This window comes from Pan troglodytes, chromosome 3, assembly GCF_028858775.2.
Source record: "Pan troglodytes isolate AG18354 chromosome 3, NHGRI_mPanTro3-v2.0_pri, whole genome shotgun sequence".
Classification (NCBI taxonomy): domain Eukaryota; kingdom Metazoa; phylum Chordata; class Mammalia; order Primates; family Hominidae; genus Pan; species Pan troglodytes.
The window spans coordinates 155783397-155798293 of NC_072401.2; the positions used below are offsets into that span (position 1 = coordinate 155783397).

General features: G+C 42.9%; 1 long non-coding RNA gene across 2 annotated transcripts in view; it reads left to right on the forward strand.

The window, feature by feature from the left end:
* Positions 1–7149: 7149 nt before the first annotated feature.
* Positions 7150–14897, forward strand: part of LOC104006251 (uncharacterized) — a 276708-nt gene continuing 268960 nt past the window's right edge. For both annotated transcript variants that reach the window (XR_010156726.1, XR_010156727.1), the window contains exon 1: positions 7150–7535. This is a non-coding gene — a long non-coding RNA (uncharacterized LOC104006251). The remainder of the gene's footprint in view (positions 7536–14897) is intronic.

Here is a 14897-nt window from a genome sequence, read left to right on the forward strand (position 1 = left end):
CAGTGAGCTTTCATGGTCTTTCCTGCTGCTTTCTCTACCCCTGTGTTTTGCTCGGTTCTCTAATTTGACTCAGCTTCAGGTAAGGTTGGAAGCTTGTCCCACAAACTAGACCTTTATTTTCTCCAGTGGGGGTGTGTGTTTGGGAGTGGAGGGTCTCCCTTTCCTACTTCCAAAGTTTGGGGTACTCACAGTAGTTGGGGTGTCTCCCGGGTCCTACAGGAGCAGTCTGCTTCCTTCAGAGGGTCTGTGGGTCCTCTTGGGATTCCTGTTTTGTTCTTGCAGTCATTCTGGAGCTAAAATTCATGATTTAAGCCTCCGCATGCTGCTCTGTCTTAGTTAGAGCTACAATCTAGTCCTGCCTCCCATCCACCATGATGATCTGTGGAAAACCTTTCTGATGTACCATTGAATTTGGCTTGTTAGGATTTTGTTGAGGATTTTTGCATGTAAGTTCATCATAAATATTCATTTACCGTTTTCCTTTTTAGTGTGTATCTTTGTCAGGTTTGGCATCAAACTTATTCATAGGATAAATTTGGAAGTATTCCATCCTCTTCAATTTTTTGGAATAGTTTAAGAAGAATTAGTATTAGTTCTTCTTTACATGTTTTGTAGAATCCAGCAGTGAAGCAGTCAGGTTCTGGGTGGAAACTTTGATAGAAGACATTTTATAGTATTATTACTGGTTCAATCTCCTCACTAACTATTGATCTTTTCAGATTTTTTATTTCTTCATGATTCAATTTTGGTATATTGTATATGTATTTATTAATTTCTTCTAGATTATCGAGTTTGTTGGTGTATAATTGTTTATAATAGTCTCATGATTTTTTGCATTTCTGTGGTATCAGCTGTAATGTCTTCTGTTTCATCTTTGATTTTATTAAGTCTTTTCTTTAGCCAGTCTTCTTAGTCTGGCTAAAGGTTTGTCAATTTTATCTTTCCACAAAGCCAACCCTTTGTTTCACTGATCTTTGTATTGCTTTTTAAATCTCTATTTCTGCTCGATTTTTATTAATTTTTCTTTCTACTAACCTTGGGTTGAGTTTGTTCTGGTTCCTTGAGATACAGTATTAGATTGTTTATTTGAGATCTTTCTTCTTTCTTGATGTAGGTGTTTGTTGCTATAAACTTCCCTCTTAGGACTGCTTTTGCCGTATCCTATAGTTTTTCATATGATGCATTTCCATTTTAATTTGCCTCAAGGAATTTTAAAATTTCTCTCTTAATTTCTTCTTCTACCCATTGGGTATTCAATAGTGCATTGTCTCGTTTCCATGTACTTGTAAATTTTCCAAATTTCCTCCTGTCATTGATTTCCAGTTTTATACCATTTTGGTATGGTTCAAATCTTCTTTAATTTGTTAAGATTAAGTTTGTGACCTAACATATGATCTATCCTGGAGAAAGTTCCATGGGCAATTGAGAGGAATGTGTATTCAGTGGCTGTTAGATGAACTGTTCTGTAAATGTCTCTCTCCATTTCTATTCAACATTGTCCTAGAGGGTCTAGTCAGTGCAACAAGGCAAGAAAAGGAAATAAAAGAAATACAATTTGGAAAGTAAGCAATAAAACTCTTTCAGATGACATGATTGCTTACATTGAAAATCTCAATCTAGAATAATGCTATTAGATCCAATAAGTGAATTTAACTGGATTGCAGCATACAAATTCATTATATTAAAATCACCTGTACTTCTGTATACTAGCAATGAGTAATTTGAAATTGAAATAAAAACTTTAAAAAGAGCTTGCTAAGTTTCTTATAAGGTTGACTACACTTTTCATAAGACTTAGCAATCCTACTCCTAGATTTTACCTGTCCCCTCCTTCCTCCACCTGTTTGTATTTCTTCAATCTCTGGTGCTAGAGGGCTGCATTCCAGTCTTGCTTAGCATTTCTTAGCTGCGTGACTGGACCGGTTTCAAACTCCTGCCTAAAATGAGGAGAACCACAGGACTTACTGCACTGGAGAGTTGTGAGGATTAAATGAGTTACCTCAGGTGAAGGGCCCAGAGAGGATTCTGAATATGGTGTCACCCAATACATGTTAGTTTTATGGTCACTGCAAGCACCCATCAGGATGCAGATGTTTTGTGAAATTCAGAGATATTCTCTTCCTAGTATATCTGCTAAAACACAAACTCAAACCTACCCTTGAAGTCACCTTTTTTTTCAGCACTATGTTATAAAAACATGCCAGAGGTGGAAAAACTTATCAACATTCCAAGCCTTTTCATATATATATACATACATACACACAAATGTTTCAGAATAAGAAAATGTCAGCTTTTCATGGACAACAATATGCAGGCAACAGTCACGCCTCTTAGGGAGGTTACCGAGAGCTTCATCACTGCCTGGGCAGGTGTGAGGTGGCCCAGGGAAAGAGGGCTCAGCATGAAGTCATGAGCAGTTGACCATCTTTATCGAGTGTGTGTGTGTGTGTGTGTGTGTGTGCATGAGAGAGAGAGAGAGAGAGAGAGGAATTTTTTTTTGGCTAGGTTGCTCTGGATTCTGTCAAAATGACATTCATGCTTTTCATGGTCTCCACCAACACTCCAGAAGAGATGAGAGCAAAATGCAATAAAGTCAAATCCAGGTCCACATGGCAGCCCTTCCCATAGATGGTTTTGTTTTTCAAGATCATGAAAATGACACAGGCTAAGAATTCCCAAGCCCATCCAGAACAATAATCTAGCGTACTTGAGATTAAAAAGCTTGCTCTAAAATGAATTTTAATTTCTTTTATCTTCTACTCTTCCTTCTCATCCCTCCTACCTTCCCATCCCTTCTCTTCCTCTGTTTCCTCTCTTCTTTCTACTTCTTATTTCCAGGAAAGGAAGGAATTTTGGGGGTCAGGAATCAGATAGTTGTGAAAGTTCTGCTCTGGTGCTGTTACTATGGTTTGAATGTATTGGAAACTTAATCCCCAAATTCATATATTGATTGGACATTGGGCCTTCTGGAGGAAATTAGGTTTAGATAAGATCATCAGGGTGGGGGTGGGGCCCAAAATGGGATGGGTGGCTTTATAAGAAGAGAAAGAAAGACCCTAGCTGACCTGCACATTCTTGCTCTCACCACGTGATTCCCTCCACTGTGTTATGATGCAGTGAGAAGTCCCTCACTGGATGTCAGCCTTAAACTTCCCAGCCTCCAGAACCAGAAGAAGTAATTCTTTATAAATCACCCAATCTAAGGTATTCTGTCATAGGAACGGACAACAGACTGAGATGGCTGTTATTTTAAGAAATAAAGCTGGCATATATTCCCCTCACTCAAAGTACTTCTAAAATGCAGATGTCCACCACCAAAGGGCATTGCATGTAGGTGCATATGCACAAACATAGACATCACCATTGCTAAATAGCAGGTACCATGGAGAACAGAGCAATGAACCATTTCCTCATATGGAAAGAAAATACCTAATAAAACCCAAGCAAAGAGTCCAAAATAGCTCCACTTTATTTTTGAGCACTCTTATGTAGAACCATTTAGCCAGGGCCAGGAATAATTGGTGCCAGGTGCCTTGTAGAGATGCCAGGTTCATGGATTTCTCACTCTCTTTATGGGAGGATGACTTAATAACACATCTTTGTCTGCTGAATGTTTGAATCTTATTTCTGAGATTATACCCAAAGATGGCAGCCCTCCTCTGCATGAGTAAATCACATTGAAAATAGGAAAAAGAGTCCAGGCAATCAATGCCTGTCTCAGCTGAAACATAATTATAAGTCCACTGTGCTTAGAGGTAATACTTTATTAAAAAGAATATCAGGACTGGGTGCAGTGACTCATGCCTGTAATCCCAACACTTTGGGAAGCCGATGTGGGCAGATCACAAGGTCAGGAGTACGAGACCAGCCTGGCCAATGTAGTGAAACCCTGTCTCTACTAAAAATACAAAAAATTAGCTGGGCGTGGTGGTGGGTGCCTGTAATTCCAGCTACTTGGGAGGCTGAGGCAGGAGAATCGCTTGAACCTGGGAAGCAGAGGTGGCAGTGAGCCAAGATTGTGCCATTGCACTCCAGCCTGGCAACAGTGTGAGACTCCATCTCAAAAAAACAAACAAACAAAAAAAAAACACTCTCTCTCTTTCTATATATATATATGTATATATATCAGAGCTACATTTTTGGTTTGGTGGCTAAGTCATAATTGTAGAAATCTATTTTCCAATAAATCCTTCCCTTGAACCTAAATATATAAAAGAGATAATGTGTGGAGCTGCTCTGGTTATATTGGGGGTTGGGGGTCCAAGGCATTGCCCATTTAGCTTCTTCCTTGGCTCCCACTTAAGCCACTACTCACCCTCCCCATAAGCTCCCCATGGAGCTCCTCTAACAGAGCGTGAAGAGTACTGACTGTTATGCTGGTTATTAGTGAATACATAGTACCCATTACTACACAGGGGGAAACTGAGGCCTGGAAAATGAAGTGTGATGCCAAAGTGTTGGAGCTGGTGCTGCTGGGACCTGCCACCTCCTGTAGAGCACTAAGTGTCAGCGAGCACTAAGTATCATACTCTGTGACCCTTAGCAAGGCAGCCCCTCTTGGGACAGCACATGCACCCTGCTCCCCAACAGGAAGCAAACATTTAAACTAGTTTGACCTCGAATGTAAAGTCATGGAGTGAAATAGTCTACTTAGCAGAGCCCTTCAGGGTGTTCTCCTTTTCCTGTCAATTTGGTATTTTAGTTTTGGACAACAAAAATATTCTGTAAGAGGAGCTCTGATTTGGTTCACAAGCCTGTGCTAGTAATAGGAGAACTTGGATAGCCAGGCATCCTACTGTCTTGCTCCTCCACACCCCTGCTTCCTCACCTTTGCCAGGTGCCACCTGGCCTGGTGGAATGGTGGGCAAGTACTGCAAGAACATGCTCTAAGCCACGGGGTGGTGCAGCCTGCCCGCCCAGGCCCCTTGGCAGGAAGCTGGCAAACAGGCATCTCATCTCAGAGACAGGACAGTGAAGTAGACAGACTCCTGTGTGTGTGTGTGTGTGTGTGTGTGTGTGTGTGTGTATGTGTGCGCACACTTAAATAGCATGATTTTCCTCTCTAATTAAAAAAATGAAATTTACAAGGAAAATTTATACCATATAATAAGGATAAAGAGAACGTCACTATATAGAGAAGCATTTTTTTTTTTTTTTGAGACGGAGTCTCGCTTTGTCGCCCAGGCTGGAGTGCAGTGGTGTGTGATCTCGGCTCACTGCAACCTCCACCTCCCAGGTTCATGCCGTTCTCCTGCCTCAGCCTCCTGAGTAGCTGGGACTACAGGTGCCTGCCACCATGCCTGGCTAATTTTTTGTATTTTTAGTAGAGATGGGGTTTCACCATGTTAGCCAGGATGGTCTCGATCCCCTGACCTTGTGATCTGCCCGCCTCAGCCTCCCAAAGTGCTGGGATTACAGGCAAGAAGCATTTTAAAATACATATCCTTAGATTCTTTCTTTCCTTCCCTCCCTCCTGTCTTTATTTTCTCTCTTCCTACTTTTTTTTCACTATTTCATTTTGCCAAAATGAGATCATACTGCTTGTGATCCCCTTTTATTTACTTCATGTATTGTGAACACATTTTTTGTGATGAATACATAATAATGTGTACTTATTATTGGTTTAGAAGTATTCCTTTGTGCTATAACTCATTCAAGTACATTTCTACTTTTTAACCTTTGTTTTTTCTGCCTTTATAAATAACATTTTTGTTACTAGTTTGAGTCCTAAATCATTGCATATTTCTCTAGCAGGAATTCCTAGAGGTGGAATTGGTGGATATATAAGAAGAACTGTAGCGATTGTAAATAACCAGAACTATGGAACTGACTCTTCTGTCCTTAAACATTTGCTAATTACCACACCCGACCAGCCCAATCCAGGCAGGCGGTTGATGGCAGCTCTTGGCAATCGATGCCCTCTCCATTTATCAAAGAGATAAATGGAATCATCAAATAGGAAATTCATTATTTTAAGGAGTTCATCTAAAATGGGGTCAGAGAGAGAATGTGACAGAGTTGAAAAAGCAGGCCCCTCAGAGGAGAAGGGGAAGGGGCAGGGGTGAAATGGAAATTCTCCAACTCCTCAGACTTCCCTTTATCCTTCCCTTGAAATCTTGTGCATCCGCCCTGACTCCAGGCCTCCTCAGCAGATGGTGCCAGGCAGCACCTTCCGTTCCCTGCCCAGGGAGGTGACAAAGTTCTGGCTAGCGTGACCACAGGATGGATCTCCATTACTTCTTAGCTGATCCATGTTAAACTCAAGATGACTGTGGTCAGACTTAGTTTTCCACCGAGATTTAATTAACAAATTTTCTGGGCTGTGTTCCCTGGGGCATATTTAGAGTCATGCTCAATGTCTAACTTTCTGGGGAGTTTTCAGCTCGATGAACTTCTTTCTACTTGGACATAGCACATAGCCACAGAAATGTGTGGGGAGACTAGTGCATGAGAAGAAGCCAGCATGTAACTCTGTGAATAGAAGCTCTTTCTATGTACAGGTATTTGGGGAGCAAAGGCCTCCTTTCTGCTCCTCGAGGCGGGGTGTGTGACTGGTTTCGAGAGGTGGGCTCTGTCGGTGTTGGTAGACAGGCCACCTTAACCTCCCTCAAAGGGGCAGTGGAACAGGCTAATGAGTATCCTCTGCGAGCTTGAGAGGTGCACATGCATTCACTTAAAGCAAGGTGGGCCCCTGCCAATTTGTCCAGATTCACTGCCAGTTGGCAGTAAGATTGAATCCTCCCTGAGGAGAGACAGAGAGAGTGGAAGGCCTGGCCTGGGGTTCTGGCCTGACCAGCGAGCAGTAGCTTTCATGTATGGGGAGGCCACGTTTTAGCATAGATGGGCCGAGATGGGCCCAGTCTCTAGCAATTACCTTCATGGTTTTCTGCCAGAGGCTATTTTTTTCCAAGGGAAAACTTCCCATTTGTTTTTTGTATTTTTAAAGTGTGTGTGTGCGTGTTTGCTCTTTGTGCTAAGGGTACATGTTCAGCAGAAGGAATTGGCAGGAGCACGCGCTCTCTCTCTCTCTCACTTTGCATGCTTGACCCTGAGACCTTATGTTCTCCTGAAGCCTCTGCCACGCAATCTCTTCCATCTTCTTCCTGTCTGATGATTTCCCCTGGACTCTCCCATGGGCATTTTTATGTCAATAGATTGGAATGTTTCTCTCCTCACTGGGAAAAGCTCCTTTGGTCTCAGTGAACTCAGAGGTGGAGAAAGTCATAAGAATCAGGGAGCCTGCCCCAAATTGCCTCCTATGATAACTTTCCACAAAGACTGGAGGGGAGGCTCCAAACGTCTTCCTGCAGTGTCCAGCAAGACAGCGAGGCAGACTCCCTTTCTCCTGCCAAAGCCACGTGGAGCCAGACAGAACCACAAGCATACCTGTGGTGCTTGGAGGCCCAAGTAGAAACTTGAATGCTCACGGCTGCATTGGCAGCTTCTACTTGCCTGCCTGGATCACTGTTCCTCATGAGAACTTGGAAAAGCAGGACTATCATTCTTGCTTGACAGATGAAGAAACCAAGCCTCAGGTAGGTAGTTAGTTTCCCAAAGTAACATATTGTAGTGGATGGCAGGGTGGATGTGACAGTCAGCTTTGTTTGACTTTCAACTGAGTGGCATTATAAGGTTGCACTGGTCACATGGGAGACCTGACCATCCTGGGGACCCTGAAACACCTAGGCCTAGCCAATCATTAAGGCAGTTCATACCCAAAGCAGGATAGTTGGTGATCTGATTTTAGGTGGCACCAGGAAACTCCAACACTACCCTTGTGAGGTTCCATAATTTAGTGTCATTCTTTGGTTAATGGATTGTCTGCAATTACAATGAAAATATCTTTGTGTCTATAATCATTTAAGCAGTCATTTCCATCTAAGTGTGAATTAATTTATTGTCTTATTCAATGTAACAGCTAGCTGAGGCTTGATTTTATTTTCCTTCGTGCATTTATTCTTTCAATTGGTATGCATTTAATGACCATCTGAGGACAAGATACTATGTGAGTTCAAGGAGGAGTAAGACATGCACTCTGCCCTAAATGAACTTACAGGTTAAAAGGGAACTGAAGTCACCATAAAGCAGCATACAGTAAGTGACATAAGAACAGCACAAATAGAAAAAAATCAATTGAGGGCAGGAACTGAGGTGTTTAGGGAGCACCCACTGGGGGAACCAACATGTGGGATGAGTCTTTGTGAAGGATGGTCATGATTTCAACTAGAACCTGTAGTGTTACAGAGGGCAGGCAGAGAAGGGAGAGGAAGGCATTGCCGGAGGGAAGGCAAGGAGCAAAGACATGGGGTAAGAAACTGACATGTTTGTTTGGGGCATTCACATGGTTCCCTTTAACTTAAGTATAGGGTATGTGGAGGAGAGTAACAAGAGATAAGGATAAAAGGTGTTTTGAGGCCTATATTTAGAAGACTGTCGGTGCCAGGCTAAGGAGGATGGTGTCTTACCTGGTCGGCAGTGGGAGCCTTTGAAAGTGTGTGAACAGTAAAGCGCCAGGACTCCAACTGTGTGCTAGGAATGATGGGTCAGAGGTTCCTGGAGAATGTTTATTTCAAGCTGAAATAATCAAGGCCTGAGCTTAAATAATAGTGGTGAGAACTGCCAGGAGGGAATGGTGCAGAAGATAGCCCTATATTGTGATATAATACAAAAATATATCCTTGTCTTCAGCCCTGGCTCTAGTTCCTTACACGGAGCTCTTAAAACCTTTGGAATTCCCTGAACGATGGGATGAGAGGAGTGTGTTTTTTTATTCGTAAGCCCCTTTCAACCACACATGAGTGGATGCTAGTGAGATGGCTGGGGGTTGGGGGACTCTAGATAGCTTCTGGCTGGGGGCTGGTTCCCAGGAAGACCAAGACAGGATAAAAGAGTTGGAACTTTCAACCTCACTTCCACCCCTCAACCTCTGAAGAAAGAAGAGGAGATACAGATTGAGTCAATTGCCAATGGCCAATGATTTAATCAGTTATGCCTATGTAATGAAACCTCCATAAAATCCCCAAACAATGGGATTTGAAGGGCTTCTTGGTCAGCAAACACATCAACATGTGAAGAGGGCACAGAAGCTCCATGTCCTCACCCCCATCCCCGGCCCTATGCATCTCTTCCATTTGGTTTTTCCTGAGTTGTAGGTTTTATAATACATACGCAATGGGAAGTAAACTGGTTTTCTGAGTTCTGTGAGCTGTTCTAGCAAACCACTGAAACTGAGGAAGGGGTTGTGGGAACCTCTGACTTTATGACTGTTTTATCAGAAGTATGGGTGGCTGGGACTTGTGATTGGTGTCTGAAGTGGGACAGTCTTGTGGGACTGAGGCCGTAACCTGTGGGGTCTGAATTAACTCTGGGTACCTAGTGTCAGAATGGAATTTAATCATTGGATACCCAGTTGGTGTCTGGAAAGCTGGAGAACTGGTTGTGGGTGTGGAAAAAGACTTACATATTTTGGTGTCAGGGTGTTGTGAGTAGAAACAGATCATGTCAACAGATGGGCTCTTTTTTTTAAAAAAATTTTTTTACATTTCTTTTTTTCCTTCTACATTTTTTCTCTTTAAGCTTTATTTTTGATACACAATAATTGTATATATTTATGGGGTACAGTGTGATGTTTTGTTACATGTATGCAATGTGCAATGATCAAATCAGCACAATTGGGATATCCATCACTTCAAATATTTATTATTTCTTTTGGTGAGAACATTCCAAATCTTCTTTTCTAGCTATTTAAAAATATACAGTAAATTACTGTGAACTATAGTCACCTTATTATGCTACTGAACACTAGATTATATTCCTTCTATAATATCTAAGTGTGTTTTCGTTCCCATTCCCCCTCCTCACTACCCTCTGAGCCTCTAATAACTATCATTCTATTTGCTATCTCCATGTGATTCATTTATTTAGACTCCATATATAAGTGAGAACATGTGACATTTGTCTTTCTGTGCTTGGCTTATTTTACTTAACACAATGTCCTCCAGTTCCATCCATGTTGTTGTGAATGGCAGGATTTTGTTCTTTTTTACAGCTAAATAGTATTCCATTGTGTATATATATGAGATTTTCTTTATCCATTCATCCTTTGATGGATACTTCAGTTGATTCCATATCTTGGCTATTGTGAAGAGTGCTGTGGTAAACGTGGGAGTGCAGATATTTCTTCAAAATATTTGACTTCCTTTCCTTTGGCTATATACACAGTAGTGGATTGCTGGATCTTATAGTAGTTTATATTCTTAATTTTTTGAGGGAACACTATACTATTTTCTGTAATGACTGTATTAATTTACATTTCCACCAACAGTGTATAAGAATTCTCCTTTCCCCACGTCCTCACCATCATTGGTTTTTTTTTTTTGTCTTTTTGATAATAGTCATTTTAACTGGAGTGAGATGATAGCAGATGGGCTCTTGTTTAAGAGTAGTTGTGGTATATAAGGGAGAGGGAGATGTTAAAGATGGCCAAGTGTCAAGTCTTGGTAAGTTGAAGGTGTGGAAGATTAAGAGGAAGCCCAGGAGAAAGAACTGCTGAGGGTGGGAATAGGAGGTGTGCCAATTTAGACATGTTGACTGGAGGTAGCCGCTGGCCTGCAGGCACAGCAGGGCCTCATATGTGGGGAGAGCGTTCAGTGAGCATGAGAGGGCACTGACGGAAGAATCAAGGAGAGACCCATGGTCACAGGGAGGCAAAGGGATTCCAAATCTGTCTCATTCAAAAACATTTTCCTGTGTGAGGCCACTATTCTAAATCCTGAGATTCATACGAGCAAGGACAAGTCACTCTTCTCATGGAGCTTTCCTTCTTATACAGCAATTGGTAGGACCCAAGTCTTCTGCAGAGCCCTAAAGTGTAGCTTTCCTTCACTAGTTGTCATTCTCAATGTGGAAACATTCAGCCTCCACTCCATCATAACCTGAAGGAAGGGCTTCCAGCTCCTCAAGCAATCTGGACCCTTCCCTGTCAATCCCCTGGCACCTGGCCACCCATACACCACCACACATCTCCCGTCAGGAGTTTCTACTATTCTGACTTCTATCATCATAGATTTGTTCTGTCTGGTCTTGAACTTTCATATGAATGTAATCACACATTTTGGGAAGCCTTCATTTGTTCAATATTGTGTGGTTGAGTAGAGTTGTAGCTTTTTTTTAATATTCCTTTTTTTGGGGGTATTATTCCATTGCAAATACCCTACCTTCTATTTGTCGATTCTACTACTTGATGAAGATTTGGGTTGTTTTCAGTTTTGGACTATTATGAATAAATCTGTTATGAACCAGCTGGGGGAGCTGACCTAAAAAAGCAGTCACATCAAGTGATAGCAGGAGTGAGTACTCAGAAAAAAAGGGGGATGTAAGATACACTTTCAACTTTCCCAGTACTTAAAGCACAGCATGCAACCGCCAGGGAGAACCACACTCAGCTTGAGCAACAACACCCTCCCTGGAGATATGTGATTAATACCCAACTGCTCTGGTAGCCCTTAGGGCACGTGAGACCTGGGATAGGGTGAGTTTTGTGTGGCGATTGGGAGGAGGGAAGTGAGGAGATCAGCTTGAGCTGTGAAAGGGCCTGGTAGGCCCATTCCTCAGGTGTATTTCTTGGTCTGGCATGGATTTCTGCCCTTGATCTCTGGCTCTGGAGGTGACTGGGATAATTGAGGCCTTATGCCCCACTCCCCGAAGACTGGTTTTGGCACATATGCAACCTGCATTTTAATATTATTCCTTATGACTGGAAGCATTTGGAAGGAGTCCTTGCCCCTGGTTTTAAAAGGTGGCATTATTTTATGAACATTTAGACATTGATTAATAAAATTCCGAACCCATTAACTAATGGGGAAATGCCAAACTTTTTTGCGTATCCAAGAAAGTAAATGTAATAAAAACTATCCCAAAAGGTAAGTTAAATTATAGTCTTTGCTTTTTCTCTCCTGATAGTCCCACCAGATGTTTTTCAAATGCAGGACACAGGCCCTTTTTTCTGTTTTCTCCAGGGAAAGAAGACAGAAAGCTTGGCTCAGCTATGCTAACTTTCAGAAGGAGAAAAAAGCACCACGTTAGGACAGGGCCTGTTGGGAATCGCCGTGCTGCTGGTTCATAAATCTGAAGACAAGGAAACTAGACCTCCGTCAATTTCCAATCCCTTTTTCCTATTGACCCCCACCCACTCTTCCCAGATCACCATTGGGAATTTAGCTCTGATTTTGAATGCTGGGAACAGAGCTTGTGAAGACCCTGTAAGCCCTGGGAGGTTGAAAGGCGGCCATTTGGTTTCTTCTCTGTGGAGAAGGGCAGGGGCTCCCTGCCCAGGCAAGGCCTCCATTTGAGGACTCCCCTCGCAGGAGCCGAGCCCATGGCCGGATGGCTATGTGGTCACTGAAGACTGGAATCAGCACCTCTCCCCAAACAGCCTGCTCAGGGCTCTAAGTTCCTCTTGCAAATGGGGATCTTGATTTCTCCACCCTTCCTCAGCCCCAATCCAAGTTTTCTGAGTCTGGAAAGAAATAAAACAGCTATAAAGTTGAGGGACAGGATATGTCCAATCCTCATGGCCCTGCGGTCATATCCTCTGCTTTTGCCGTGATGAGCCATGGAAATGTTTATAACCTGGCTGCAGTTCCTGGGCCTTAGCTCCAAGAGCGGAGCTTCCTCTCCCTCCCACGGCTTCCCCACCTCCCTGCCTTCCCTGACTGATCTGAAAAGCCAACTTGTCATCCGAAATGAAATGCAGAAGTCAGGGATGCTTTTAAATTTCTCCCTAAGAGGAGCGTTCCCAAGTTCCCAGGCTTTCTCTCACATATTGCGCTGGAGCTGGGCTTCAGAACAGTTCAAAAGAAACGGGACGGTGGGCCTAGGAGTGCCGCTCCTTTCCTTCCACAGACCCCACTCCTCTCCAAAATGTTGGCATTGTCGCCAACACAACGTGGAAGCTAGGGGGCTGCGGGGGACCACCCTGTCCCAGGGAAAAGTCAAGCAGGATCTCTCACGGTTTTTGGTGTGGGAACGGTCTCTACATGGGAGGAGCTGATGGAGCATAAAGTTTCCATTTTTGTTCCTCCATATTTGTCTTCCCTTTGGGCAGTGCTTCCTATTCCTGCTGTCCTGAGAATCACTTGGGATGCCTAAACAATGATAACACGGCCGGGCGCGGTGGCTCACGCCTGTAATCCCAGCACTTTGGGAGGCCGAGGAGGGCGTATCACGAGGTCAGGAGATCGAGACCATCCTGGCTAACACGGTGAAACCCCATCTCTACTAAAAATACAAAAAATTAGCTGGGCGTGGTGGCGGGCGCCAGTAGTTCCAGCTGCTGGGGAGGCTGAGGCAGGAGAATGGCGTGAACCCGGGCGGAGCTTGCAGTGAGCCGAGATCGGGCCACTGCACTCAAGCCTGGGCGACAGAACGAGACTCCATCTCAAAAAAACCAAACCAAACCAAACCAAACAAGCAAGCAAAAAAAAAAAAAAAAAAAAAAAAAGAATGATAAAAACACATCAAGCACAAGAGCAGGTGAGGAACCTGGAGATGGCTGGCAGGATGATCTGGCTTAATTCAATTTTCTGGCCTGTTTGTGCCACTGTCTTGTTTTAAGGCATAATTACATGTTGTGTTAGCTATAGCCACAAAAATATACAATTTAGGGGAAGAAGTGTTCCATTGAATCAAAAGATGGCAGGCAAACAAAGGATGGAAATGATATTCATGGATGGACTTTTCTTGGTCTTGAACTACAAGTGGTTTTGCAACCCATTCTTAATTCTTGGTTCTGAATGACTCCCCTCTTAACCTCCCCACGTGTGAGGATTTACTGGTGCCCTGATCCCATAACTTAATTTTTGTCCTCTCTTTTTCTTTTGGATTATGAATGTCTGCTGAAGTTAAGCTGCAATAACATAATTTGTCATTGTCTAACATGCAGTGTTATGTTTGAGCCTTTTGACTGAGCAGCATAAATTAGTGTCCTGTTTTATTAATGGTATAAATTCATAGGAGTAGGTTTATTTCAAGTGAGAGATAAGCTGCATAGCAAGGGAAAACTGAAAATGCCACTTGTAGAAAGAAGTTGCTTAATTTTCTGCCACTATCCCATTAGGCCAATCATCCCCTTTATAGGAATCTACCTACAGGCAATTTTCAAAGTCCTAAGCAAGAAACCCTATCATATTTTCCACTGTATTATAGACATTACCTTTCATTTCTGTAGTTCTTGGGGGCAGTGGATAAAATGGTCTTTCTTCACTCAGTATGTGGAGTGCTACAGTCTCCTCTTCTTGAAAGCCTCCACCTCTTACTCAGCCCTTCCTTCAACTCTACTGCCAAAGTTATTTCACACCCTGTGTTTGCTCAGTGCATTCAACCTGATCCCCATGCCTCAGAGGGCCTTCCAGTGGCTCTGCAAAAGAAGGCTCGGGGTCTCATCTTTTGCTCCAAAGTCTAACCCTTTTCTTACTAATGCTGCACAATGCCCTCTGCTTCTAGTCACATTTCCCCCCAAAGCCACACCCTGGTGTCTTGGTGTTCTAGTCATTCTTTCTTCATTCCCACAATATACAGAAATTCCCTTTTTTTAATGAGGCCCTTCCCAACTGCTTTGTAAAAGAACGGGTCTTGCTTCTGGAAGGTAAGCAACATGGCCCCTTTGCCACTCCATTGCCTCTTGCATAATAAAAATGACAATAATTGTCTCAATGGCAACACTTATGTAGCACCAATTATGTGCCAGTCACAGTCCTAAGCATTTTATATGTCAACTGATTTAATCCTGGCAAAAGTCCTTTTAAGTGATGTGATGGTTAATTGTTTGTGTCCAATTAACTTGGCCACGGTGCCCAGATATGTGGTCGAACATTTTACCGAATGTTTCTGTGAGGGTG